The sequence below is a fragment of the Schistocerca nitens genome, chromosome 3 (genome assembly GCF_023898315.1).
Source record: "Schistocerca nitens isolate TAMUIC-IGC-003100 chromosome 3, iqSchNite1.1, whole genome shotgun sequence".
NCBI lineage: Eukaryota > Metazoa > Arthropoda > Insecta > Orthoptera > Acrididae > Schistocerca > Schistocerca nitens.
Window position 1 is genome coordinate 721845423 of NC_064616.1, and position 27479 is coordinate 721872901.

Here is a 27479-nt window from a genome sequence, read left to right on the forward strand (position 1 = left end):
GGTTTGTTTTCTCCTCGGTACCATGGCATCTACCAACAGGAGAATCCAACGTGTCGCACAGCTCGCAATGTGCATGCGCGGTTTAAAGAGCACCTGGATGAGTCTACCTTATTCCCCTGGCCACCACCGGCCGCTATGGCCGAGCGGTCCTAGGCGCTTCAGTCCGGAACCGCGATGCTGCTACGGTCGCAGGTTCGAATCCTGCCTCGGGCATGGGTGTCTGTGATGTCCTTAGGGTAGTTTGGTTAAGTAGTTCTAAGCCTAGGGGACTGATGACCTCAGATTTTAAGTCCCATCGTGCTTAGAGATAGAGCCTGGCCACCAAACTCCCCAGATTAAAACCCAGTCAAGAATCCGTGGGACCACTTTGATAGAGCTATTCACGTCATGGGTCCTCAACTGAGGAACCTAGCACAGGTAGACACGGCACTTGAGTCGGCATGGCTCCACGAACCTGTCTGTACCTCCCAGAACCTCGCCGACTCTCCCTGCATGTCTGCGCTGCAAAAGGTTCTTCGTCATGCTTCTAACAGTTGGTCACATTAATCTGACTGGGCCGTGTAGTATTTCCTTATCTGCACATGTATGAATTACACGTACGTCCGTACAATTTGAGTGGCTGTCGCATCCATACATATTCCATCCAGATATAGACGACGACCGAATTCATGGAGCTGTGAAGCGACATCCTACCTGGCCGACAAACCATTCTGGAAGAACATTTACTTCCAGTCCTAAAATAGCTCCTAGGTACCCTACGCTGCATTGCTGCCGGCTTGGCTTGCTAGACCATGTCTTCACGCTCATCGAACACACCTTACGTGCGATTTGCGGAGTAATCATGTGGACGGAGATGTAGAATTAGATATGTGTATACTGAGGGGTTTTAGTGTTAGTGATTAATTTGTCACGGTCATCGGCGATCAGCTGACACTCTGGAAGCCAGCCCATCTGCCCTCTTTTTTGACTCTGCAGGCAGTAACTTTGCTGGGTTTAGAGGTAAACAATGTGTGCAACTATCATTCTAGGGTACAACCATGCCCATCGACAAGTACGTATTCCTGTTGAACTTCAGCCATTTCAACACGGTCACAATATGGGTCTGTGGGAAGCCGGATAGACATATCGACGGGGTACTGCCCATGTTGGGCACTATGTGTGGGTGGTGTGTCACTGCTTTCAGCAGTGGTCTGTAGAACATTCCCACATCCTTAGACTAGGTTCTGGACGTCCATGTAGTGCAGAAGCACAGTCAAGCGCGACGCACTAAGAGAGCAGGGAAGAAATCTGGGTACATGTCGCACCTAATACGTCACCGAGGAGCACTGGGACCCGTCTGCCTGCAGCTTGACTGAGATCACGTGTGCCTCTGGCCACGCTACTACTGATAACGATATCGCCGACCATGGATACTCTGGTGTCGTGAGAGAGTCGACTGGAGAGCAGAATAGCCACTGTTGTCCTCAGTGGTGAGAATGGGCTCTGTCCATAAGCAACCGTTAGTCGTACATGTGTACGGAGTAGACCTGGTGAGGGTTCTGTTCCTGAGTGTATTCGTCCACGACACACAGGTCCCACCATAGGCGCCGTGGTGTGTGTGGGAGAGGGAGGAGGGGCATCAGTTACATCTCGCGTAAACATTTCGTTTTTCTGCAAGGTAAAATGACCAGTGCTCGCTACACTGCACAGGTTATTAACCAATTCTTCGACAAAAGTGTGATGTGATTTTTCAGCAGGATAATGCACGTCCACGTACAGTTGCAGCGACGAAGCGTGCTTTTCGCGGTGTACAACTGCCCTGGCCATCAAGACCAGCTCACGCGCCAATTGAACGCGTATGGTACATGGTGAAGCGGGAAATAACTAGTTCTGCATGAACCATTGCCGAATTGCAACAAAAAGTGCAAGGTGTTTGAAACAATCTATCGCAAGATGTCATTCAGCACTTTTATGAACGTTTGCACGAGAGAATACACGCCCGCGTTGCCGCCGGAGGGTGGTACATTGTGTATTGACGCGTGTTTCTGTTAGTATGAATTTGTAATCGTATACATCTTACCTCACTTGTCCACAAAATGACCATGTGCTGGATGGTGTTAGATTTTTTCTCGGCATTGTAGTTAGCGATTCGTCGTTAATTGCTGCCAGTTAAATCTTTTATTGTCTATACCGTAATCTGCTACTGAGGGAAAACATATTTATTCGACTAAATGAATCTACTATTACTAGACCGACTGGACACACTGTTTGGGAGAGAAGGAGTAATGTAGTTCTGTCGCTAATATTGCAGTGAACGTGTTAAAATATATTTGATGGCGGTTTGTATGTCTGCTGGGGATGTTAAGCTCAGCAAGCTGCTTGAGTAGAGACAACGATCCAAGCCGGCCGGAGCGGCCGAGCAGTTCTAGGCGCTACAGTCTGGAACCGCGCGACCGCTACGGTCACAGGTTCGAATCCTGCCTCGGGCATGGATGTGTGTGACGGCCTTAGGTTAGTTAGGTTTAAGTAGTTCTAAGTTCTAGGGGACTGATGACCTCAGAAATAAGTCCCATAGTACTCAGAGCTATTTGAACCATTTTTGAACAACTATCCAGCGAGGTGCCTCATTCCTGTTCCATCCTTCCGTTCGCCAATAATCGCACCTCGTAGTCATTAACTCGCTGCAGAGATGAGAGATCCTATCTGAATATTTTAATTTATCCAATGAAAACGGGTGAAGATGGATTACTATGGGTGAATCAACATTATGCCTTGGTATACAGTTGCAGCATTAACAAACTTGTTCGACCATGCAGCAAGTGGTACACCCCTTCAAGTGTTTATTTGTAGTATCTGTACAAATGTTAGTGGATGTACAGATTAATCTTCATGTTCTTGCTTTCAATGGTAAAACTCTTGCTTATAACCATTCTTACATGGATAGGATTCAGCACCCGATATTAACATCCCAGGTAGGGAAGTGAAATGGTGAACTGGTTCCGCGAAGATATTTTGCAGAAGATGGATGAAATGCTCACAACTGGCTAGTGTGGTACAGACGGCGGCTGCGTGCGGCTGGCTTCCGGGCAGGGCAGATACCGGGCCCGGTGGAGCTTCTTCGGGCAGGCGATAGCGATACGGCCACCCGCACATCCGGGACGGAGATAAACCTCGCCACAGAACGCTGCCCCCACTGTATACGCTTTCACAAGAATATCACGACAATTCTCAGGGCTCCCTGGTTGCCGTTTCTCGTGATACGAAGCAGCTCTAACTCAAACAGGGATATTCTTTGAGTTTCAGGATAATACGTTTCATTGTAGTTAGTTCTTAGTCTCCATTACACATATAATATAGAAATCGATAAAAATTTTAAAATAAGTAGTGTACGATACTACTGTCAAATATACGAGGGGCGTTAAACATGTTTTGCAACACATTCGGCCAGTGCCTGTTCAAAAAATGCGGAGTACACTACTGGCCAATAAAATTTCTACACCAAGAAGAAATGCAGATGATAAACGGGTATTCATTGGACAAATATATTATACTAAAACTCACATGTGATTACATTTTCAAGCAAATTTGGGTGCATAGATCCTGAGAAATCAGTACCCAGAACAACCACCTCTGACCGTAATAACGGCCTTGATACGCCAGGGCATTAAGTCAAACAGAGCTTGGATGGCGTGTACTGGTACAGCTGCCCATGCAGCTTCAACATGATACCACAGTTCATCAAGAGTAGTGTCTGGCGTATTGTGACGAGCCAGTTGCTCGGCCACCATGGATCAGACGTTTCAATTGGCGAGACATCTGGAGAATGTGCTGGCCAGGGCAGCAGTAGAACATTTTCTGTATCCAGAAAGGCCCGTACAGGACGTGCAACATGCGGTCGTGCATTATCCTGTAGAAATGTAGGGTTTCGCAGGGATCGAATGAAGGGTAGAGCCACGGGTCGTAACACATTTGAAATGTAATGTCCACTGTTCCAAGTGCCGTCAATGCGAACAAGAGGTGACCGAGACGTGTAACCAATGGCACCCCATACCATCACGCCGGGTGATACGCCAGTATGGCGATGATGAATACACGCTTCCCATGTGCGTTCACCTCTATGTCGGCAAACACGGATGCAACCATCATGGTGCTGTAAACAGAACCTGGATTCATCCGAAAAAATGACGTTTTGCCATTCGTGCACCCAGGTTCGTCGTTGAGTACACCATCGCAGGCGCTCCTGTCTGTGATGCAGCCATTGTCTTCGAGCTGATAGTCCAAGCTGCTGCAAACGTCGTCGAACTGTTAGTGCAGATGGTGGTTGTCTTGCAAACGTCCCCATCTGTTGACTCAGGGATCGAGACGTGGCTGCACGATCCGTTACAGCCATGCGGATAAGATGCCCGTCATCTCGACTGCTAGTGATACGAGGCCGTTGGGATCCAGCACGCATTCCGTATTACTCTCCTGAACCCACCGATTCCACATTCTGCTAACAATCATTGGATCTCGACCAACGCGAGCAGCAATGTCGCGATACGATAAACCGCAATCGCGATAGGTTACAATCCGACCTTTATCATGGTTGGAAACGTGATGGTACGCATTTCTCCTCCTTACACGAGGTATCACAACAACGTTTCACCAGGCAACGCCGGTCAACTGCTGTTTGTGTATGAGAAATCGGTTGGAAACTTTCCTCATGTCAGCGCGTTGTAGCTGCCGTCACCGGCGCCAACCTTGTGTGAATGCTCTGAAAAGCTAATCATTTGCATATCACAGCATCTTCTTCCCGTCGGTTAAATTTCGCGTCTGTAGCACGTCATCTTCGTGATGTAGCAATTTTGATGGCCAGTAGTGTATTTTGTGGGACACACTAGAATATTCCCGCCTCAGTCCCTGTTGTTTCATGTAGTTCCCATTGGTGGTGGTCGTGTTACACGCAGCCTTCAAAATTGCATCTTTACGGAGGTGCGTTCCAATCAGAGTGCTGTCATCGCGTTTCTTTGGCAGAAAACCCATAGCATCGCACATACATATAAGCGCTTGCCGAATGTCTACGAACACGTGGCAGTGACCAAAAGCACCGTGAATCGTTTAGCGAGGCGCTTGTTATCATCGCAACAAGATCTCGCAAACCTGTCCGATACAAAATTTCCAACCTATTCAAGAAGAAGAATGTCAAAATCAGTTTCTCTACCAATAACAAACTCCAACAAAGAGTCATACACTCAATCCCACACAATAGCATACCCCATAAAAGATCTGGAATTTATAAACTCAAGTGTAACAACTGTCCTAAATTCTACATTGGCCAAACAGGTAGAGCTTTTGAAACAAGATTCAAGGAACACCTTGATGCCCTACGTCTGAAGAACCTAAGCAAATCTGCTTTTGCCACCCATCTTGCAGAAAACGAGAATATAGAAAACAACCTGCAGATATTACACCTCAAAGACAAGGGTTTCACATTGAATCTTTTAGAGGAGATTGAGATTCATACACATAAAAACAGGTTCCCTGATCTCATTCTGAATGAACAGACAGAGTCAGTTAACACCCCCTTCCTAAATAACTTTGAAGAAGCTTTCATTTTTTTAAAAATAACTTAAGCCTAATATTCCATTAAAAACATTCAGTATACAGGCCCCCAAAAACTGCTTATGTGTCATTGAAACATTGCATAATGAAAACATGTGCATTGCTTATCATGTCATATATTAGAATTTATCTCCTAAAATTGTAACAACTAATTAGTAACACACAGTATTTCTGTACTACATATAATGTTTGTAATCTTATTTGTATGTAATTTTATTTATTCCGTTTTATATTAATTTCATACAATAGCAAAGAGATATTTTACTGTAACCATATCGACTATACAGCATCTGTAAGTTAACATCGTTATGACTAAGCTCTTTGCAAATATTGTTCTCGTTTGTAATATGAAGCTGGGCCACGTTTTGTAATCGTTATTCGTGTGTGCTGCGTGTGTAATTAAGATGATGAGGTTGAAAGTGACGTCCATTGACTGGAATAGCACTCATAGTGCATATTGGAAAGTGTATTAAGCTTGCGCTCGAAAACATAAACGCAGAATATTTCGTCAGGCAGAACTACATAGCTCGTATGTACACTAACCTGCACGCTTACTAAGTTTAAAACAAAAAACTATCTCATGAGCAATTAGATTTTGTAAAAGAAGTAAATCTTTTGTAAAAATACCATTACCGATATGACAACGAAAATATTTCTTTTCTTTCCCAGTGCAGCAAACGAATAACAAAAACAAAACTAGGTCCAACTTAGAATGCTTGTAACTGCCATCTGAAGATGGATTTGTAAAGAAAAATCCGAAACCGGTCATGGTCTGAAGATAATAAACCTTTTTTAAACCATACATGTGGCTGGTAGCTGTTTTTATAAATTATAAACAGTCATTTAAGATTTCATCCTTAACAAATTTCATGTTTAGTCGGCTATTTCATCAACACATAATAGAAAAATCTGTAAAACTTGTGTTCTCAGTTATAAAGTTCAATGAAGCACAAGTAGAAATATAATATTCACCCGCTATCAGTAGCATTTGCACATTCCCGACAAGAGCGGAATGATACACTTATAAAGACTTAATCGGACAGCTATTTACTTGAACAGTCAGTGTTTCAGGAAGTAGGCAATATTTGATTCCTGTTGCCCAAGTTAATAGTCTCTTCACACATTCTCGTTCACACAGTGGGTCTAGACAGCCAACTCCCCACTCATGAGCTGCGCTGTTGTGTGTGTCGCCTGCATTTAGGCACTGTCTTTCGCGGCACCAATCTCCCGCGTTTCAAATTATGACGATTCGATAGTAGGCTTGTCTAGATAAGAACTGTTATCGTAAGAATAAATTTCTGTAGTTTCATTGGAAAAACATGGGAACTGCCTTCGATATCTGCGCCTCTACTACACTGGACTGTCATTTAGTGCAAACACTATTGCCACTCTTCTCGCTTTAAGTAAGGATAGATTTAATATGGCTGAATGTGTGTTTTTCTTTTACCACCAGCAATCGAGCTTACATGGTCTGTAATCAGCTTGATGCTATCTAGAATGACTTAATAATGCAGTTGATTGGCCACAGAAATATTTTCTGCTGATACTACAGCAGTCGTCACCATTGTGTCTCAGTTCTATTGGATTGATAGGTTGTATTCTATGCTGAAAGAAGTCAGTTTTAATTCTATTTCTCATTAATGTTTTACAGAAGAGAACGAAATAATGTCTCACACGAAGTCAACAATACAGTAGGCTTTTTGAAGAGACGACTCTTCAGTATGAACCAGACAAATTGCACTATGCGGCTTTGTGTCGATTTGTTTGCTCCTTTTTCAGAGACTTGTTTGTTTTACTCCGTAACAACAACGGATTAGACATGTTCACAAACGAACGTACAGAGAGAATGAGAGAGACTAGCAATAGGCGAATAGTACTCTGATTAAGGCGTAGTTACTTTCTGCTAATAGGGTTAGTATTGACATAAAGGCGAAAGAGGAACAAGGTTCGTGATTGGAACGGGCTGCAGCGAGAGCCCGAGTGTGTGTGTGTGTGTTATCCTGTTTAAGGGTAAACTAACCTACAATAGGTGATTCCTATCAATGTCTCTTTCGGAAGAATAGCAACTGCAGAGTCATTAATTGTTGTTCACTGGATCTCAACCACTATGGTAACGACTTAAGTACTACTAACAGTATTTTTATTATTCAGAATGAATCGTTCATTCTGGGGCGGAGTGTGTCCTGTTGTGAAACTTCCTCACAAATTAAAACTGCCTGCTGCACTGGGACTTGAACCCAAACCCTTTGCTGCCGCAGGTAATGCTCTAAATGACTGAGCTATCCAGACACGATCCGTATACCGGCTCACAGCTTCAGTCTGCTAATATTATTACTATCACCAAAGCTTAGCTGCTTAGCGTCGTCCGCCTCGCTGTAACCCAAAAGCGATTAAATGTGTTGCATGTTGGATTTGGCGTAATTCTCGCATTATCTGAATGTATTGTTACGGAACGTCATATATACTTCAGTTCACGTTCTTGTGCTGGTCGCCAATTTCCGACACCATAAACAGTGACGGCCACGTGCCTAACGAGAACATATGCGCGTTCCACGTTTCGAGATACACAGGATATTGACTTTCAGCTTGTTCTGAACTTTCAACCTCTCTCTACATCATCACATGTCACTCCCAAAACTATCTTGGACGACATTCTGCAAACGTACATAAAACAGATAGAGGGTGACAATTATTGAACTACATGAAAAAAATCGTAAATTTGTTACGAACTATGGCGTGCACACACTTTATCCAACATGTAAACATCACTACAGATATTCGGATCTACGTTATGAGATGTTCGATATGTCTGCCATCATTGGCGATAATGTGGCGCAGACGAATAGCGAAATTCTGCATGACCCGCTGCACTGTCTGAACATCGCTGCTATCGATGACCTCCTGAACGGCTGTTTTCAGGTCAGCAACCTTGGGGCTATTGCTGCACACCTCGTCTTTAATATAGCCCCACAGAAAGGAGTCGCATTTGTTTAGATCCGGAGAATATGGCGGCCAATCGTGGCCCATGCCAGTGGCCCACGGGTACCCCAGAGCCAAAATGCGGTCCCCAAAGCGATCCTCCTTCAGGACATCAAACACTCTCGTGCTTCGATGGGGTTCAGCTCCGTCTTGCATGAACCACATATTGTCGAAATCAGTGTCACTTTGGATTGTGAAGATGAAATCATCTTCCAAAACCTTCACGTACCGTTCAGTAGTCACCGTGTCACCAAGGAATATCGCACCGACTATTTCGTGACTGGACATTGCACACCACATAGTCACCCGCTGAGAATGAAGAGGCTTCTCGATCGCGAAAAACTGATTCTCAGTCCCCCATATGCGCCAATTTTGCTTATTGACGAACCCATCCAAATGAAAGTGGATTTCGTCGTTAAACTAAACCATTCATGCGCATACTAATTTCCCATCATGCCGCGCGCCCAACCGTGCGGTTTGAACGTCCTAACGCAAACCGTTCAGAAGTTATGATGAATTTATTTCAGATAGTTCAAAATTGTCACCCTGTACAAAGAATATGCACTGACAAGTCAAAAGAGATGGGACAGGGATGAGAAAGCAGTGCTACAAAACTTATATGCAGCTTATTTAAGTCTAATGAAACAGTATAGGGTTGTATAGTGTTTAAGAAGTAGGAATTCTGTTTTAATTCCCATCCAGCCAACATAATAAAGGTTTTTGTGGTTTCAAGTGAATGCTTGTATAGTTCAACGAAGTCATTACCGATTTCTTTCTCCATCCTTGTCACACTGAGCAGGTGCTCTATCTAGAATGACCTTGCTGTCAGCAGGACGTTAAGCTCTTAATTTTCCTTCTGTCCTTCCCAGTAGGCTAAAGATGCTGATATCAGAAGTCTGTTGTTGTTGTTGTTGTTGTTGTTTTTGTTGTTGTTGTTGTCGCCGTCGTCAATCCTAGGAGAGGTTTGATGTACAAACTGACAGTTCCCTGATGGCTCATGTGTTTTATCATTATCAACCGACACCACTTTTTAATCAAGTTGTGCCACAAATTTCTGCCCCTCCCCCAATTCGATTCAGTGCCTCCTCATTGGTTACGCTATTTGATTAACCCATCTAATCTTCAGCATTGTCAAAAGATTCTATTCTCTTCTTGTCTCAACTGCTTATAGCCAATGTTTCAGTTCCTTACAAGGCTACACTCAAGACATACACTTTCAGAAACAGCTTCATAATAAATTTATTTTCGATATTAACCAATTTCTCTTATTCACAAATTCGTTTCTTGTTATTGCAACTTGCTTTTTATGCCCTCTATACTTCGGCTATCGTTACCTTTTTACTGTTCATTCACTACTTTTGGCGTCTCAGTTCTTAATCGATTTCCTCAGAATCATTTAATGCAACGACATTGTGTTACCCTTGTTTTATTTTCGTTGATTTTCGTCTTATGAGTTCTGTTCGGGACTCCATCCGCTCCGTGCAGCTGCTTTTCCACGTAGTTTGCTGCCTCAGAGAATTACACTGTCATCGGTAAACCTCAAAGTTTTTATTTCTTCTCCCTGGTCCTTCACCCCCGAATTTCTCCTCCGCTTCCTTTACGACTTGGCGAATGTACACACCAAATAACATCGGGGAGAGCTACAACCCCATCTCACCCTCTTCTCAATTACTGCTTCCCTTTCATGTACTCTGACTCTCGTAACCGCCCTCTGGTTTCCGTACAAGTTGTAAATAGCCTTTCGCTCCCTGTATTTTATCGGTTGCTACCTTCAGATTTTAGATGAGTTTATTCCTGTAAACATTTACGAAAGCTTCATTTATGCACAAACGTTGTAAATGTAGTTTTGCCATTCTTTAGCTTAATTTCTAAGTTGAAATGAAAATGGGAACCTCAAGAAGCAGACTGCCGTTACTTACGAAAAGGTGTGTGCGGTATCTGTAGTTGATCTAAGGGAGATTTTAAAGTTTTCCATCTGAGGTGTTTTTCACAAGTACTCATTTTATTATAGCTTGCACGACTGGCCAATTTCGGCCTTACAGGCTATTTTCTAGTGGAGAAGGTGTCTATGTGTTGTACATGTTATTAAGCAGCGGATATAGCCGATCAGAAAGCGAATACATAACATGCCAAGGATTAATATCAGGAAGCTTACTGCATGCAGTAATAGATAAAGACGTCTATTACTGCACGCAGTAAGATTTCTTCTATTAATTCTGACGCATGTTATGTACTCACTTTCTGATTGGCTGTATACGCTGTTTAATAACACGTTAATTGTACAATACATAGACACCTACTGCTCTCAAAAATGGCCTGTAAGGCTGAAATTGGCCAACAGTGCAAGATATAATAAAATGAGTACTTGAGAAAAAAAAAAAGCCGAGACGGAAAATTTCACAAATGTCCTTTAACAAATATTCGGCTGTGGTACATCACAGGAAAAAAATTATTACTGCTTCTGCGAGACAAATGAGATTATCAACTGCAAATAACACTTTTGTGCTTAGTTACACGGTCAGTGTGGCCGACGTTTGGTGACACTAGTTGCACATGGGAAAGATCTTAAATAAGCACCCCATGCTGTGCAGAGGAAAAAAAAAACTGCGGTATTCCATACAAGGATTCTAAGCACGATTGGGCTGCCTGCAACTTCGGTCCCCCTTAAATACGTTTCGTGAAAGCCTAATAACAATAATTCGAGAAAAGTAATGACACCCATTCAGACGAACTGAAGAAAGAGGAAGGCGCAAATTATACCCTAATCACGCACCTCCGTCGTACGATGCACAAAAGCGAGCACAGAACAAGTTGAGACGCCGATGATGTGTTTTTCGTGCATCATTTCCTGTGCATGTGCACAAGGTTTCGTGGCAATGTAGGATTCGTGACGTAAATTGAAGCAGCAACTTAGAAAACGCACTTCAGTATTTTGAAACAAGCCGGTTGTTGTAAAACGTCTTCACCTCCAAATGCTACTTTAGGATCCATCCGTTGATGAAATCTCTTCTCACAGTAGGTCTGTGCATTCTGTGAAAATTCTGTGCATTCATCGTCTCTCTCTCTCTCTCTCTCTCTCTCTCTCTCTCTCTCTCTCTCTCTCTCTCCCCCTCCCCCCTCTCTCTCTTTTACAAACGAGCAAGGATTAAATATGTGGCGTTTCGGAAAGAAAGAAGCATGTGATAAAATATTGCAGAATTATTTTTTTTCATTTGTGGCACGACACGTTTGCGGTATGTATTCCCATTTACAAGTGTGTGGGAGTTTACATAGGCACTGGATGAGATGTTTGCTTGTGTGCTGTTGTACCTCTCTCCCCCTGCAGTCCATGCCGAATATAAACAGAAAACTGGGGGCAGAACACCGTACAGCAGATATTACATCCAATATTTATCAACTCCCACAGCACTTGAAAATTGTGACGAGTTCTCGAAACGCGTTGTGCTACACATGATAAAACGCAACTAGTGCAGTAAATTATCATTTAAATCATATAAACCTTTGCTCTATTCTCAAATATTTCAAACACACAGTAATTCAAACCTCACTGCGTTTATAATGTTGAACGCTTGAAAGTATATACCTCACACCATAACAATTGAAAAATGATAACAATAATGTGGAACGTAATTTTTTGGCGGTGTTTTGCAGTTGGCGAATCAGGTAGTATGAATGGTAACGAGCACATTAGTCCAGCAATTTTACACAGCGGCTTATAGTACCTGCAGTTTCTGCGTATCTATTTGCCAGAGTATTTGGAGGATGTTCCTAAGATCAGCTGGACTATTATGTGCTAGGAATCGGTGCGAACGGCTGCCAGTTCCTGATGACCAGTGTTACAGCACCTCAAACAAACCTTCCTTGGGCATTGGATTACTCACGTCCATGTTGTTTCCCCGCTACATTACTGGTCAGCGACTTCGCTAAATACCGAAACCTAGTCTCACAAATTCCAGCAAGGGTTGACCTCATCCATCGCGTTTTACATACATGAGTGCGCATTAATGAGGAATATAGACGTAGGCTTCGAACAGCAGCAGAGCATCTGTCTACGAAGGATGATCAGCAGACACACATGTTTATTACTCCATTCCAATGTTACATCATCTTTTTCAAAGATCTCCCCTCATATTTGAATGCACATTTTTTGACGTCTCTACCAGTGCAAGCCATCCTCGTCACCTCCTTGAGAATCGCCTCACTTTTCTTGAGCACTGCTTCAGAGTTCTCAAATCGAATGCCCCGAATCTTTGCCCTCGATGATGGGATTAAAAAATAATCACAGGATGCAAGATTGGGGCTATAAGGCGGATGCGATACGCAGGTAATGTTGAATTGACCCAGAAACTGCACGACTTGATTTGCGACATGAGGCCGCGCACTGTCATGATGAAGTCGCCATCGAATTTGAGAAAGTTCTCGTCGTTTCCTTGCGATGTGCTTCGTAAGTTTGGTCAGTACTGACATGTAGTATGATCCTGTAACAGTAGCGTGAGGGGGAACTGCGTGCTGGTAAATCATTTCCATGATAGTCAATGTGATCACCATCACTTTCCATGCAGATTAAACAACTGTCGCCTTTTTTGGTGTTGGAGAACCTGGCGATTTCCCCACAGTGATGGCTCGTTTTCCTTCAGGATCATAATGATGCAGACATGACCCATCATCGGTGATAATCTATTCTAGAAATGCATTCCGTCCATCACCAAATTGACGCAGCGTCTCGCGGCATGTCACCATTCGCATTACCAGACACAAACACGAGTTATATGAAGACGGTCATGCATAATGTTTAAAGACACTGCCAAAAAAATTGTTCAAATGGCTCTGAGCACTATGCAACTTAACATCTGAGGTCATCAGTCCCCTAGAACTTAGAACTACTTAAACCTAACCTAAATACATAGGAAGAAGGATCCTTTATTGTATGATTATGATAGCGGAACAAACACTGGTAGCAGTTACTTCTGTAAAATATCTGGGAGTATGCGTGCGGTACGATTTCAAGTGGAATGATCATATAAAATTAATTGTTGGTGAGGCAGGTGTCAGATTGAGATTCATTGGGAGAGTCCATAGAAAAAGTAGTCCATCAACATAGGAGGTGGCTTACAAAACACTCGTTCGACCTATACCTGAGTATTGCTCATCAGTGTGGGATCCGTACCAGGTCGGGTTGACAGAGGAGATAGAGAAGATCCAAAGAAGAGCTGCGCTTTTCGTCACAGGGTTATTCCGTAAGCGTGATAGCGTTACGGAGATGTTTAGCAAACTCAAGTGGCAGACTCTGCAAGAGAGGCGCTCTGCATCGCGGTGTAGCTTGCTGTCCAGGTTTCGAGAGGGTACGTTTCTGGATGCGGTATCGAATATATTGCTTCCCCCTACTTATACCTCCCGAAGAGATCACGAATGTAAAATTAGAGAGATTCGAGCGCGCACAGAGGCTTTCCGGCAGTCGTTCTTCCCGCGAACCATACGCGAGTGGAACAGGAAAGGGAGGTAATGACAGTGGCACGTAAAGTGCCCTCCGCCACACACCGTTGGGTGGCTTGCGGAGTATAAATGTAGATGTAGAACCTAAGGACATCACACACATCCATACCCGAAGCAGGATTCGAACCTGCGACCGTAGCGGTCGCTCGGTTCCAGACTGTAGCGCCTAGAACCGCTCGGCCACTCCGGCCGGCAAAGACACTGCCATATGAAATTCTCAGCGCTTTACTGGGGTTACGTAATGTTATTCGCCGATACTCACGGACAATCGCAGCAGCTGTGCTGATGTTGACTTCATTCACAGCAGAAGCCGAAATGCCAGGCCCACTCTGCTTAACACGGAAAAGTCGGTCTTATTTGAAGTCCTTGAACCACCTAAATTCCGTCGCACGAGGTAATGCAGCTTTACCGTACGCTTGCTGCAGTTTTCCCTAAGTTTCAATGGCTGTATGGTTTAAACGAACACAGAATGTTATTGCGCCATACTGATCCTATAGCGTCATCTCCATTGTTGTGCATGCGAAATGCAAAGAGCGTCTACAAAACAGTGCATTACTACCAACCTACCCGTACGAGGGTGTTGCGGCCTATCGATATTAAACATAAAAATCAGCTCTTTTCAAATATTCGCAGTAGAGATTGGAAAGTGTCACGGAAGCTACAAGAAAAAAGCAGTCTCAGTCTTTGTTATTTAACCATCGTACCTTTACAATAGCGTTGGCGGTCGCGTCTCTGAACGTGAACTGTAATGAAAATCTGACCGTTAATTAAACAAGAAATCATCATTACCATATTTTCTTCAGTTCACAGGATAGACTGCACGGATTACTCCGGAAACCATCTTGTCCTCGGACGCGCAACATTTCACTGTACAGTGGGTTTGTTGTTCATGACCATTCTAGACAGACGATCTTGCTGCATACTTCCTAAACAGTTACAACAGTTGACATTAAAAAAAAATATAATTTTGATTTCGGAATCTAAAATCTGTAGCTCATGTCTTATTTCTGTGTTTCGTATTTTCTCCATCAGCGTGCAGCCTGTAACTGTCCTGAGAAATTTCATGTCAGCTGACATATTTTTTTCGTTTCGTCTTTCTTCCAGAGTAAATCATCATTTAACTGCACCGCTCAATTTCCTGACACTTTCTCTCTCTCTTCCTCCCGCCGCCCAACTACGATTGACACGGAGATAGGAATAATCACAAAGATTCTTATTCTTATTCTTCTTGTGCGTATCCGTTTCGGATGTTGATCACTATCATAGTTATAACAATTTTCCTTATTCTAAAAATTTCGTCGCTCGTGTGTGACGTCGGTGTCCTTCAAGTTTCCGAGTCAAGATGATGATCTTCCTTGTCGTCCTCTTTTGCCAGGTATTTTACGTTGAAGTTTGTTCCTCAGCAGTTTGTACTTGTTCCATTCCACATTACTAGAACGAGATATTGAATTTTTCTGCATTTTGCTGTGTCTAGCACTTCTTTTTGTTTCGTAATATTGCAGAGAATGTCGTTGTTAGTAATTTTATCTGTCCATGGAACTCTTAGCATGCTCCTGTACAGCCACATCACAAATACCTCAAGTCGTTTGCCCTTCTTCTCGGTCCAAGTCCCAGATTCATCTCCATAGAAAAGGACGATAAACACATAGCAACGCAAAAATTTTAATTTTGTTTCGATTGAAAGATGAGGGCTCTTGAGCACATTAGGCATTATACAAAAAGCGGCTCTGACTTTCTCGACACTAAATGTAATTTCTTGCGAGTAATTCCACTGGATATTAAGGTTAGGCTCCTGAGGTGTGTGTTTACTTGTGCAATAGGTTTACCTTTATGTTTGGATGAGAATTTGGTATGTCTTTCTTGCTGATGACGATTAATTTTGTTTTACTTACGTAGATTTCTAGCTCATAAGGCACACTACTTTTGTTATTTCGAAATACACTCCTGGAAATTGAAATAAGAACACCGTGAATTCATTGTCCCAGGAAGGGGAAACTTTATTGACACATTCCTGGGGTCAGATAAATCACATGATCACACTGACAGAACCACAGGCACATAGACACAGGCAACAGAGCATGCACAATGTCGGCACTAGTACAGTGTATATCCACCTTTCGCAGCAATGCAGGCTGCTATTCTCCCATGGAGACGATCGCAGAGATGCTGGATGTAGTCCTGTGGAACGGCTTGCCATGCCATTTCCACCTGGCGCCTCAGTTGGACCAGCGTTCGTGCTGGACGTGCAGACCGCGTGAGACGACGCTTCATCCAGTCCCAAACATCCAAACATGCTCAATGGGGGACAGATCCGGAGATAGTGCTGGCCAGGGTAGTTGACTTACACCTTCTAGAGCACGTTGGGTGGCACGGGATACATGCGGACGTGCATTGTCCTGTTGGAACAGCAAGTTCCCTTGCCGGTCTAGGAATGGTAGAACGATGGGTTCGATGACGGTTTGGATGTACCGTGCACTATTCAGTGTCCCCTCGACGATCACCAGTGGTGTACGGCCAGTGTAGGAGATCGCTCCCCACACCATGATGCCGGGTGTTGGCCCTGTGTGCCTCGGTCGTATGCAGTCCTGATTGTGGCGCTCACCTGCACGGCGCCAAACACGCATACGACCATCATTGGCACCAAGGCAGAAGCGACTCTCATCGCTGAAGACGACACGTCTCCATTCGTCCCTCCATTCACGCCTGTCGCGACACCACTGGAGGCGGGCTGCACGATGTTGGGGCGTGAGCGGAAGACGGCCTAACGGTGTGCGGGACCGTAGCCCAGCTTCATGGAGACGGTTGCGAATGGTCCTCGCCGATACCCCAGGAGCAACAGTGTCCCTAATTTGCTGCCGGCCGAAGTGGCCGTGCGGTTAAAGGCGCTGCAGTCTGGAACCGCAGGACCGCTACGGTCGCAGGTTCGAATCCTGCCTCGGGGATGGATGTTTGTGATGTCCTTAGGTTAGTTAGGTTTAACTAGTTCTAAGTTCTAGGGGACTAATGACCTCAGCAGTTGAGTCCCATAGTGCTCAGAGCCATTTGAGCCTAATTTGCTGGGAAGTGGCGGTGCGGTCCCCTACGGCACTGCGTAGGATCCTACGGTCTTGGCGTGCATCCGTGCGTCGCTGCGGTCCGGTCCCAGGTCGACGGGCACGTGCACCTTCCGCCGACCACTGGCGACAACATCAATGTACTGTGGAGACCTCACGCCCCACGTGTTGAGCAATTCGGCGGTACGTCCACCCGGCCTCCCGCATGCCCACTATACGCCCTCGCTCAAAGTCCGTCAACTGCACATACGGTTCACGTCCACGCTGTCGCGGCATGCTACCAGTGTTAAAGACTGCGATGGAGCTCCGTATGCCACGGCAAACTGGCTGACACTGACGGCGGCGGTGCACAAATACTGCGCAGCTAGCGCCATTCGACGGCCAACACCGCGGTTCCTGGTGTGTCCGCTGTGCCGTGCGTGTGATCATTGCTTGTACAGCCCTCTCGCAGTGTCCGGAGCAAGTATGGTGGGTCTGACACACCGGTGTCAATGTGTTCTTTTTTCCATTTCCAGGAGTGTAGAAGAGGCTGAAGACTATTTCAGCTGTCAGCAAATACTACAGTATCATCAATGTAGCGGTTACGATCACTTTATCAGAAATAATGCAGGCAATGCCATTACACGGCAAAGCACGCAAACGTCGACTGTTTGTAATGAAAGAGGCGGTTTCGATTACCTGCGGGTTGGCAAGCAAACCTTGCAGAGCGTGTTGCGCCGTGGTGCAGCGTCCCCACACAGGGAAGGCTCGCTTTGACCATTCATTCGCCGGCCATCTGCACCCGCGTTTGCCCTTCGCGTGGTCGCAGTTTCCCGTTCCGACTGGATAAGTGCGAAAAGTTCGTTTGATCATCGAATGGGATGCAGCCGGCGCTCTGTATACAAAAGCGCGCGGCCAGCGTGTGTAGCCACCGGCCAACTTCCGGGTGCGCTACGAGCTACATTAGCTACAGAATACCTCGGTTTGCCACTCGCGCAAGCGCCCCCGCTACCCCTCCTCCCCCCCCCCCCCACACACACACAGTGACAGAAATGTTACGTTCACCTACAACAACGTATTCACGAACTGTCATGAAGCAAGGCTGCCAAAAGCTTATCACGTCCTACCCACTTTGTATACGGTTCGTGCATAATTTCGTAGCATTTTTGTTTCGCATGTTGCTATTCCGGTTACTACGATTTTATTTATCGATTGTCATTTTTTATTTATAGATCAGTGTTGCTATTAGAGTTTACATATTGTCATTTGGAGATAGTAAATGGAGCTGTGGACGCTAGAAATTAAAACTGTGCGAAGTGGACAAATCGGAACATTTCCGATATATTCTTCTGTTGGAGTTCAATAGAGGGGTGAGAGCAGCGGAGGCAGCCAGAAACATTTGCGCCGTGTATGGAGATAATACCATTGGACAGAGCACGGCAATTAAAATGGTTTTCTCGTTTTGACATTAGTGACTCTCCATGTACCGGAAGATCTTCGGGATTTAGCGAAAATCGTTTAAATGCATTAACCCACAATGATGCACGCCAGAGAACTCGAGAACTGTCAAGTGTTATAAACTGTAATCATTCCACCAGCGTCCAACATTTTCGTGGAATGGCAAAGGTTTAAAAATCGGGTGTATGGGTACCGCATGTTCTAAGCCAAAATCACAAAAATCAGCGAGTGGGCATATGTGCATCTCCGCTTCATCGCCATTTATTGGCACGTGAACAACACTGACCATTGCCGGTCGCGGTGTCCGAGCGGTTCTAGGCGCTTCAGTCTGGAACCGCGCGACCGCTACGGTCGCAGGTTCGAATCATGCATCGGGCATGGATGTGTGTGGTGTCCTTATGTTGCTTAGGTTTAAGTAGTCATGAGTTCTGGGGGACTGATGACCTCAGATGTTAAGTCCCATAATGCTCAGAGCCATTTGAACCAGCCTTGCACACGCAATCCAAGAACATCGACCAAGAAGACTGCGTGAAGCGATGCTACTCCATGTTAACGCCCAACCGCTTCTGCTGGACTGACAAAACACGCTATACAAGAGTTGGGTTGGGAAGTCATTCCGCAGTCACCTTATTCACCGGATCTTCCGCCCTCAGATTTTCAACTTTCCTCTGATCTCTACTGATCAATCTTCACGGCACTTCCTTTCCGGATGAATATGAGCTCCGAACATCGTTCGACGAGTTCTTCGCCCCAAAACCACGTCATTTCTACAGTCGCGGAATCGAATATCTACCACAACGTTGGCAGACTGTTGTCAATAGTGAAAGAGAATATATTATTGATGACTGAACTCTCTTGTTTTGTCTATCTCTTGTGTGTATTAAACGCTACGAACTAATGCACCGACCTAATACATCCTATGCAAACCTCTTCACCTCTGCTTAACGACTGCAACCTACATCCATTTGAACCTGCTTATTGCAAACGAATATGTCGTCCATAATGAACTACTTATTAAGAGCTGCGACTGTTTAGATAAAAATAATTTTAGGTTTACTACTTCTGTCACTATTATTTTTATTTCAAACATCATCAACAGCGCTGTTTTCCGAACGGACAACACAGGTGGAAGACAGAAACAAAATCTACTGTAACGAATTTTCACTCTGCAGGAGAGTTTATCAGAAACTCCCTGGCAGATTAAAACTGTGAGCCGGGCCGGGATTCGAACCTGGAACCTTTGCCTTTCGCGTAAGTGCTTTACGGACTACCTAACCAAGCACGGCTCTCGATCCGCCCCCGCAGCTTCACTTCTGCCAGTACCTCCTCTCCTACTTTTGAGAAGGTAAAGGTCTCAGCTTCGACTCCTGCTCCGTAGCACAGTTTTAATATTCCAGGTAGTTTCAAATTAGACCATGCAAAAATACTATAACCCACCTGAAGATTATGATATGGCCATCGAAACGCGTAGTGATGTTAAAGTGGTTGAAGCAGTATACCGACAATTATCTGCTTATTGCAGAGAAGCCTTGGCCTCTCTCAACATTTTTTACTTCTCTGAATTATCAAATTGATGAATCAGGCTGTGTCTTATCAACGAATCCCTTCTATTAGGTTGTGTCATAAATTCATCCTTTCACATCTAGATTCAGGACTTCCTTATTAATTACTCGATCTACCCATATTCCGTAGCAGCACGTTTAAAAAGTTTCTCCTCTCTTCTTGTCTGAACTGTTTATTGTTCGTGTTTCACTTCCGCAGAAGGCTACAGGTTCAGGTAAGATTTCCTAACCCTTAAATTGGTATCTGATGTTAGTAAATTTCTCTTTCTCACATACGCTTTTCTTGCTATTACCGAAGTGCATATTATTTTCCTCCAATTCTGTCACATGGCTTATTTTGCAGCCTAGATAACAAAACTCGTTTTCTACGTTTAGTGTGTTATATCCTAATCTAACTACCTCGGCATCATCTAATTCCATTACCTTTGTTTTACTTTTCTTGCTTTTCGTCTCATAATCTGTCTGAAGATTAGATGGGTAGATCACGTAACTAATGAGGAGGTACTGAAAAGAACTGTACAGATGAGGGGTTTGTGGCACAACTTGACTAGAAGAAGGGATCGGTTGGTAGGACATGTTCCGAGGCATCAAGGGATCACCAATTTAGTATTGGAGGGCAGCGTGGAGGGTAAAAATTGTAGACGGAGACCAAGAGATGAATACACTAAGCAGAATCAGAAGGATGTAGGTTGCAGTAGGTACTGGCAGATGAAGAAGCTTGCAGGATAGAGTAGCATGGAGAGCTGCATCAAACCAGTCTCAGGACTGAAGACAACAACAACAACAACAACAACAACAACAACAACCTGTCTTCAAGGCATCATCCATTCTGTTCAAGTGACCTTCCAAGTCCTCTGCCGTCTGACAGAACTATATCACCCGCAAACCTTAAATTTTTTATTTGGACTCCATGAATTGAATTCCCTTTCCAAATTTATCCCTGGTTTCCTTTGTTCGCTTGCTCCAAGAACAGACTAAGTAACATCGTGGATAAGCTACAACACTTTCTCACGGGTTTGTCAACTAATGCTTACTTTTTATACCTTTCAATTGTACTTCGTTTAGCTGATTCAAACCCATCGCAGCAAAACCTAATTTCGTCAACAGTTTTCTTTTAACTATATACAGGTACAGTTGGCGTAACGGTGTCCTCATTTACTACTGCTTCATTATCTTCTCCTTTATTTTTATTCCGTATTGTTCCACTATAGGCCCATCTTTCTCCACGCTACTGTTGCTTCTTTACCTACATCCGTGAAAGCGTTTTGCATTCACGTGTATTTGCCCTCAGCACCCTGGTCTCCTGCCTTCATGCCGAGGGAAGTTGTGCAGAAGCTAAGACAACCGCCTGTTGATAGCAAGGAGGAAGGTTAATGTCTACCGTGCCGTCGACAATGAGGTCATTAGAGACGTACACGGCTCGGAATCGACAAGAACGCGGCACGAAATCGCGCTTGGCCTTATTAAAGCGACCAACTCAGCGTTAGCCTTAATCGATTTCCGTAAATGACGCAATACATGTAATTCCGCATGTTCGGGCGCGGATTTGAACCTTACTTTTCTGGAATGAGGCCCAAATGCCTTAACGTCTGCGCTCTCTCTCTCTGTCAGTAATAGTCTCATATTTGAGAGGAACCGGAAACAGGTCTTGATGGGATCACTCCGAATTACCGAGCGAGGTGGTGCAGTGGATACCACTCTGGTCTCGCATTCGGGAGGACGGCGAAACATACCTCCGTCCGGTCATCCTGATTTAAGTTTTCCGTGATTTCCCTAAATCGCTTCAGGCAAATGCCGGGATGGTTCCTTTGAAAGGGCACGGCCTACTTCCTTCCCCGTCCTTCCCTTATACTATGGGACCGATGACCTCGCTGTTTGCTCCCCTCCCACAAACCAACCAACCAACCAACTATTCTGATTTTGTTTTACTCTCCTTCACTGAATCCACTCCTTTTGTATCAGGACACAATTTCTTATTTTCATCGTCTAACTGCTCCTTATATGGCACGAATCTGTTAATGGAATTTTGTACTTTAAAGAAACAGAAAAAATTCTCTCTTCATATAATTATAACTTTGGTTTTTCTGCTTTCTTCCATAAGTTCTCATTGCTCAACACAGGTCATTTAGTGTCACCTCTACACAGATAAACCTAAACAAGTACGCTTACAATCTACAGAGTTTTCGAAAAATAGTAAGTACGATGGGAGATTTGATAGTTAACTGTTTGCCACTCATCGCAAATATAAAGTTTTAGTGATGTCACTGTTTTATTGACACTGTAGTACAGGACACTAACGTCTGATTCTTGTTCTGATGTTGGCTTACCAATGATCTGAGCCTATTTCACTTTTCAAGACGACAGTTCAAACTGCCGAAACCGGTAAAGTGAACCAAATAAAAGTTTTCTTGTGAGGCTGACGACTGACTTCGTCTTTATTGAAATATTCTGCACATGCTGAATAATATAATAATCGCACTGGCACGTTTGAATGACTGATATGTATTTAAAGTCACACGTAACATGCAATTCTCATGTATCCAATTCAGAAGCATAACATACTGTGGACGTGCATGTTTAGTTTCGCATTCTCTGTAACTGTTGTGATTCCCGTCTGCATTTACAGCAGCCGAGAGAGCTCCGAAGTGATATCATTTAAGCAACTATAATAATGGTCTAACCTGCACTTACTTAGTTTACTCCAGTCTCTCCTCGGGAGGCTGAGAGGCCGCTGTCGTCTCCGGAAAATTCCAGTTCACGAGTCTGAAACAAAAAAAAGAACACTCCTTTTACTACAAGTATCGATCGATCTTTCTCGAATTTCAAAAGGACCTGGAGCTAACTTTCTATAAAGAAAATAGGGTGCGAATACTATCTGCTTTCTCGTGCATAAGAGAGAACGTTGTATGTAGTCTGAAAAGCGAAATCGCTATCTACTGTTGCACGTGTACTTACATTTCATATCCTTTCCCGTAACTATAATTTTAGGCAGTTCGTGGATAGCGCGTTTTGTTTGGACCTATATACGATAAATCTTCCCAGTGTTATCTGGGGCTGATACCAAGACCATAAAGTCCAGAACCGGGCACACCACATTTTCAGAACAGCCAGTTACCTGAAAAACAAAGAAACTGGGTAACCTTAGAGCTTGAATTATACCGCCACAGCCATTGTTAGACTTCTAACGTTGTCATTACTGTTGTAATCCGCACTATAAGGGAAACAAACTGACTAAATGTATCTTTAAGGAGATACATTTGACAGTGGATTACAAAAAAGAGGACTATTCACAATAGTGAACATTAATAGTCATATGACGTTAACGGAAACCCTCAGTCTTAAGTTGAGGGTGCAGGTGGAACTTTCGAAGAAGGAAGGAAAAAGAAAGAGGGAGGGGATGGAAGATGCGCAACATTTATAGAACGAGAAGTACGTCTTGCTTACGAAGATATTAAAATCAATTAGCGGCAACAAAGCGAAGTCGAGACACTTGTTGATGAACACCGCCCACTTTTGGCATGCAATGAATTTTGTCGATCCCTCTTCCCACATATCCCGTTACCACTCTTGCACTTACAGCAATACAGGGAGTGTCATAAGGGAAGTGTAATGTAACTTGTTCATCCATTTTCGCCTCAAATGACGCGATAAGGCTCTCTACGTAAAGCAGAATCCAGAAACCGCATATCAAGAACTGTACTATGCAACAGTTGCGGCGTCAATGAGGGTCTCTGCTTCTAGGCCGCATAGCCTTCGACTGAGATACTGTCTCTTTTTTTACATATTTGATGATTACACTAAAGCCCGCAGCCTAGTATCTAAAATGAGCCATGTTACTCAACTCTACAGTTCTGCTTTGATTTTCTTGTTAGACAGTATAAGCTTTATTTAACTCACATCCTGCCCAGAAGTGATTTGTTTTGCATTACATTATTCAGGGTGGTCAGAAACAGTCTGAAAAGCTTGTAAGGGTGTTGCAGGGCAGGTTGTACTGAGAAATAATTGTTAATAAAAAAGGTCGATACGTTGTGCCGTCATCGAATTAACTAGCGTTGAAGTTAGCCAATCAGGCAGCGCAAATTCAAGCGGTCCGCCAGAGACGTTGTCGCCAAACGTGTCCTTCATTTGGTTTCCTAAAACCAAACAACACTGCGATGCAAAAATTGGGCATGGGAGGGTAGTAAGGATCGAACCCGAGCCGAAGGCTGAGCAGCCTCTTGCGCTATCATCTACGCTATGACAACTGACACTACGAGTCGACAGTGTAAACATCGCTGACCGGATATCAAATTTGACATCAGATCAGAAAGTGAGCTATGTTCAGGACTCAGCTCTACTGGATAACGCTAAACTTGGATCCACCAAAGCAGGTTCAGATTTCATCTTAGGTAGCACTTAACGTGCTTGGCAACATGGCTAAAATCGGCTATCGACACGATTATTGTGGTTCGCAGATATTTATCGCACATCGTAGATACTCAGAATTTTTCATCGAAGGTGTAGTGCTATAACCATGTGAGCACGTAAAGAGATTTAGGAGCGATCGTCAAACTGTTCTCATTACGAGAAAGAATTGCTGCTGGAGGTTGTGCTGGGCCAGTACAAAGATATAACTGAGTGCAAAAAAGCAGATAAAGTCGCTGTGGCCAAGAAGGTAAAGGCAGGCAGAGAAGCTGCTGTTGACTTTCATTCTCTTGTAAGGCCGATACATTATGGACAGCTCTGAAAGCTGTTGCTGTATCTGCTTTAAACAGATCACCAACCACTATTCTAAAGGTTCCTCTGGGGTAAAATTTTAATGTTAACAGCAACATGCACACTGGAGTCAGTGGTTGGTTTCATTTCATTGGTTTCATTAGATAGTCTCTGCGCCTTAGTTCCAACTGCTCGACAGCATTTTTCCCCAAAATAAATCTCAGCTTAAATGGCTTGTCATTTAAGAGTGTCGCCGCTTCTTTCGCAATGCATTATGGGTCGCCGCGAAACTCGAAAGGGCGTCGGAGCCCCAGTATGGTGAAAGTTATGGTGATTCTCGGGTACGACTGTGATTGTGTAATCCTAACGCATTACGTTCCTCCACGGCAGACCGTCAGCACACAGTATTACTGTTCGTTTTTGGAGCATAACCTGCGACCAGCTTTGCGAAAGAAGCGGTGACACTTTCTGCGCAACCCACCCATCATTTCGAACGACAATGCGTGGGCGCATACAGCACAAACTGTCGCTGTTCTGTTCGGTCGATGGGACTGGGAAGTACTGTACCATCTACCATGCTCCCCGGACTTAAGTCCTTGTGACTTTGATTTGATTCCGAAGATGAAGGAACCACTTCGTGGCATTCGCTTCAGAACTGTTCCAGAGATTCGACATGCAGTAGACCGCCCCATTCGCACCATCAACAGAACAGCCTCTGCTAACAGTATATTACGCCTTTCACACCGCTGACAACGGATTCTACAGTAACAGATGCAAACATGTAACTCTTTTATATGGGTTGTGTATAAATAGTTGCCACTATTTAAGTTACAATCCTCGTATAATGGTCTTTGAAACGATACAGATGCTACCAGTTGTAGCACAAATTCCTTACCTACCATCCTCTACACTTACATAGAGTCGTCGTTTCTGTTACTGCAGTTAAATTTTATGTTTCATGTGCCAGATCGCGGGTGGGCGAGATTAAGTCCGAAAAACAAGCAGCCTAATCTAACCTGCGACGGGCTTCATTGAGTGTGTAGTCCATTTAATTCTTTCTTCTGGAGAGGTTTGCTCTCTCCGTCTTTGCTGATCTGAACTTGTGTGAGAGAAGACGAGTACAGCCTCCTAGCGGAGTCTTAGGATTCCTTTGTCTGTTACGGTATCTAACGAGCATTACGTTCTGGAGCCCTCTCTACATTCGTGAACAATATCTTCATGTAAGTAACTCCCAACCAACGTCCATTCATGCATCGTATCAGCAGTGCACGGACCAGTTCAGAAACCTGGTGGCCTGTCTACACACGCGACGTAGTGTTCTGGATGTAACTCGTGTTAACACGTTGACCTTTATAAACTGCTTTTGCCTCTTTCACTAGTGAGCAGCCTCATTGTTCCAGGGATATTCGAAAGCGATATTTCGTGGAGTACTTGTTTTATATCCACAGTCCTTCGTTGGTATCGCCTGTTTCCCCTTGCCTCATTGTATGTAGAAGGGCCATGTCCCGTGAGAATATGAAAGACTGAGAAAGACTTTATTTCAACATTTCTTCAACATCTGGAAACACTCTATATGCTAATATTTTGGTTTCCCAAGAATTCCCCATATTCTGCCAAAAGAAAAAATATTTTCGGTTTACTTCTTTTATTGTAAGTGTAACCTCTCCTAGTATCTCTTTAATTTGTTTCAAAATTGCGTGTGCTATCGACACCTGTTCTCCCAGTAAGTGATGTAACTAAGTCTGAGACAGGTGTCATAAGAACACCCGTCCGCCCATCCTGCTTTAGGTTTTCTGCGATTTTCCGAAATACCTTCAGGCGAATGCCGGAATGGTTCACGTAAGTACGGAATGCTGATTTCCTTCCCGTCCGTATGTGCTAATGCTCCGCCTTCGGAAAAATTACACACTGGCCTTATATCCTACCTCGATGTGATAAAGCGATCGTTTTGAATAGTACAGTTTAGTGATCGTTCCTAAAACCATGTCGTCGAATCAGCTGCTGATCTCACGTGAATGACAATATCCTCTTTCTAAGATGAGTCCCATTCTTCTGCAGAGTCCTGCGCTTATAGTTACACAATATAATCCGTGAAGTGTTAAACATCCTTGGAGATCTGTTACTGAGTTTCTTCTAGTAAATGTTTCACTCTTAGGGATCACTTGCATTATCTACGTTTCATGGTGACTTGTATTCAGATACGGATTTTCTTGTATCTTGCGCTCGCCGTACTGTAATAACTCAACTTTAGGAACTTCACGACTGTAGAGTGTTCCAAGTAATTAAAAAAGACCTTATTCGTTGTTGTTATATTTCGTTTCCTTGCTGCATTTTGTACTCAGGTGCAACAGTTCGTATACATTTATTACAAAGACGTGCCTGAAGTTTATCTTCCTACGTTATACGGCGATCCTGACTAAAGTTTCACCTGGGTTCGCCGAATTATCTGCTGGTCGATTCGATGCCGCACCACATTCTACTACACAAACACATTTCGAACACTAACCAATTTACTTGAAAAGTTTGTAGTCTAACTAGCATAATACTTAGCATTTAACGATATACCAACTAGTTTCATTCAAGAAATCTTAACTACACACAAGAAGTCTCTTTTCCTACTCCCCCCCCCCCCAAAAAAAAATGAAATACCAGTTCCGCTTATCGTCGCGCTGCAGGGGCA

The 27479-nt window shown here is 44.0% G+C and overlaps 1 protein-coding gene across 2 annotated transcripts in view; it reads right to left on the bottom strand.

Annotated features, from left to right (window-relative positions):
* The window catches only part of LOC126248689 (plexin-A4), a 995564-nt gene that overhangs the window by 783456 nt on the left and 184629 nt on the right, over positions 1-27479 (bottom strand). For both annotated transcript variants that reach the window (XM_049949968.1, XM_049949967.1), the window contains exon 3: positions 22796-22867. The gene's annotated coding sequence lies outside the window, so the exon portion shown is untranslated. The remainder of the gene's footprint in view (positions 1-22795; positions 22868-27479) is intronic.